This window comes from Palaemon carinicauda, chromosome 33, assembly GCF_036898095.1.
Source record: "Palaemon carinicauda isolate YSFRI2023 chromosome 33, ASM3689809v2, whole genome shotgun sequence".
Classification (NCBI taxonomy): domain Eukaryota; kingdom Metazoa; phylum Arthropoda; class Malacostraca; order Decapoda; family Palaemonidae; genus Palaemon; species Palaemon carinicauda.
The window spans coordinates 14,210,011-14,213,652 of record NC_090757.1 but is presented as its reverse complement, the minus strand read 5'-3'; positions in this window follow the sequence as shown (position 1 = coordinate 14,213,652).

Below are 3,642 nucleotides of genomic sequence, written 5' to 3'. Positions count from 1 at the left end.
GATACTCTGGGGTCTTATATGCATTATGCATTCGTCCAAGGAAATATCCACAGTAAAAAAAAAACTGATTTAAAAATCTCCCTGTTTAGCATTAACCTGTATGCTTAATTAATTCGTAGAAATCGCAAGAGATGGTTGTCACTCGAGTGTAGGCCATTATATACTTACTTGAAGAAGCCGAATTATATACAGCAGGTTAATGAAACCTTATCTGTGGGCAGAGTTAATGATCGTAATGGGGTAATGATTTTTAATCGACTGTTAAAAGGGCTTTTTATTGTTAGGGTTCACTGATCTCGGGGGAAGAAAAGAACTTATGATCAGCTCAAGTTGATTAAATAAGAACTGATTATCATTTCAGATAAGTTTTTCATTACCATGAATAATGGCTTTTCATGGATGTCATTCCCCGCCCAAGGCTATAGATAAAAGCGGTTTTTTTTTTATGTTATCTTGAATTTATTTCTCCTAATGAAAAAAAAATCATTTGGTTAGACTAATAAAGCGAGTGGGGAGGCTAATAAATAATAGTGATAATACTAATAATAATTTGCCTCGCACAGCCCCAGTGTTACCAATACTTGTTGCCAGACATATCCCAAAATACAGGTAAAATCAACGAAAAAGTGGAGAACCGTGTTTTTTTTTTTTTTTTTTTTTTTTTTTTTTTTTTTTTTTTTTGTATCCCATACCTTCCATGGAATGTTAATTAATGAAATCTCTCTCTCTCTCTCTCTCTCTCTCTCTCTCTCTCTCTCTCTCTCTCTCTCTCTCTCTCTCTCTCTCTCTACCGTATTGTTAATGTTACAAATAAGCGTTTAAACGTACGGTTAATGTTACAAATACGCGTTTAAACGTACGCTTCATATAGGCATATCCATAGTTATAGTAATGTTAGTCATACGAAATTATTTGAATTGGTGAACTAGAACATCGGAATGGAAAACATATTTAAGAGGATAAGAGCTCCATTCATTCATAAAATGACGTCATTTCTTACTGTATTAATTAACTATTAGACGTAGAAAGTCGTTTTGATTACACTCTAATAACTGATTTTTTTTTTTAGATAAGTGTAAGTATTTCAAAAGATTATATAAAGGGAATAACTGTCTTTTAAAAATGAAGTCACTGGAACGAAATAAGATTTTTTTTAAACTTTTTATGTTGAACAGGCTGACATAAGTCTTTTTATAGTTTATTTATGACATATCTGATTTGACATTGTTACTCTTTTGTAGAATGATTTATTGTTAATTTGTTCTCATCATTTATTTATTTCCTTTTTTCCTTTCCTCACTGGGCTATTTTTTCCTGTTGGAGCCTTTGGGCCTGTAGCATCTTGTGTTTCCAACTAGGGCTGTAGCTTGGCTAGTAATAATAATGATGATAATAATAACAGTTGATATAAAGTTTTGATAGAATTAAGATGTCGGTCAAGGTGATAAAAGGAGGAAGGCTGTATGTAGTATTCAAGAACCTAGGAAAGGCTTATGATAGAATTACCAGAAAGTGATATCAATATTATCGAGAATGTCAATCACAACTAGCTTAGCGATAGGAAAATTTCATGATAAAAGTGAAGAATATATAAGAAAACTCAGGGTGGGGAGTGAATGAGATAAATGTGAAAGTGGGCGCCACAGAATGTTACGTTTTATTGCTGTGGCTGTTTCAAGATCATTTAGGTAAAAAAGTTACCTTGTGGGGCCATAGAATACTTTATTATGAATGGTATGTGGTAATTGAAAGTAAGTGTTCTAATAAATGATATGAATATTGAATGGCAAAGGGTGAATGACTGAATAATTGAGGCTAAGAAGAAGTTTCACTTCAATGAAATGCCTTTGGAAGGTAACTCTAATAATTATGAAGGGTTGTTAAGGGAATTCTTCATTCGGAACCAGAAGTCAAGTTTCCGAATGGGGTTGAAGAAATGTTACTAATTGAAGGAGGTCACAGTGTGAGTGAAATCATTAAATGTAGAAGAATTTAAGTAATTAATTATGTATTTGTGCATTTTTTCAATGTTAGTGATGTGACTTCATTGATTACGAATGATTAAGTCATTAAATGTAAATGGAGTGAACTTGGATGAAGTAAAGTTGCCAAATGTCTATAGAGTGACTTGACTGTATGTGAGTAAAGATACGTTGTTGTGTGTTGATGAAGGGAGGTTGCTAAATGTAGTTGATGTAACGTTGATGTATTTACTTGAAGAAAATTTATCAATTGGGGATGAAAGGAAATATCTAAATGTAGATAAGGAGTAAGTTTGTGAATTTCGATGAAGAATTATTTGTTTGTTGTATGTGGGTAAGTGAAGAAGTTCAATTCAAATAAAAAGTTGCTCATGTTGGTAAAATGTATTTAACTTTTAAGTAAAGATATATTGTCGAGGCATTCATTATTACCTGGAGGTTTTAGAGAGGATGGCATAAAAAACAATGATTTATCAGTGGGGTAAAAGTATTATAACATAATATAACTACTACAAACACAAGACTTCGTTCAGCAGAGAGATACAGAATGTGAATGATGACAATGTGGTGCTGTTGAGCCTTTGTGGTGATTTGGAAAATATCTGCATGAGTGGATCCTCCTTGATCGACTAGTTCATGGATGAATGTGCGTTCTGGCATATCCTGGGACCACCCATATTGACAAAGAAATGCCACTTGTGAAAAGAATTATAAATGAGCCTCTTGGCGGTGCGATACATTAATCTTCGACAACGTAATCTGATAATGTTGCTATGACAGTGCGGTGTTCTTGATATATGAAGAACACAAAGCGCAATATTTTGTTAACTGATATATTAATTTGCTTAGTGAAACCCATTGAAGTAAAACCTCATTGCTTACGCGTAATTTTGATTCCTCGTCCTATGTGTGCATACATCAACGTCATGTCTTGCGTCGAAGGAAGAAAGGGCAGTTCAGTAATAGTTTTATGATAATCACCAAGGATCGCTGAGATAAGGGAGTCACGCATCGCATCACTGCGAGGGTTACATAGACGCCTTGACCCGTTTTCTTTGTTTGGCTACGACCCCGAAAATCACTTCTTTTTGCCGATTCTCTTTTGTTTCGAAGAAGGGCGGGGGAGTTAGGTTTTTTTGCTGGCTCTGGCTCTTGGTCTTTTCGCTTGCAAAATGAAGGAACGTGTGCTTGTTACATCAGGAGGGCTTTCACTGGCGGTTTTATGTTATTTAATCGAAATTCATGATTTTAGCAAGGTACCCTTCGTTTTGTGAGACACGTCAAATACTATGAACTTTGGAACCTTCCTTTTGTTTGTTTCATTTTTATTTTTACAGTCATTTGTCCATAAAATCCTATAACGAAGATAATAGTGCTGTCGAAAATTTTACTAATTGGTCAACCCCCCTCTCTTTTTTTATTTTCTTTTTTGGTAGTTATAATGTTACCAATACTGAAAAAATCAAATGGTTCGTTCGTTATAGTATTCTTTACAAATTAAATAAATTCAAATTTCCACGTTTCATTGACCAGGCATATTATTTTGCTCTCGTAATTTTAGTAAAATGTTTCTGAGCCTTCTACAGTAGCTGTTCTTAAGTAATCTCACCCTCAATATTGATATATACTTCAGTTTTTCCCCATTGCACAAAATTGCATT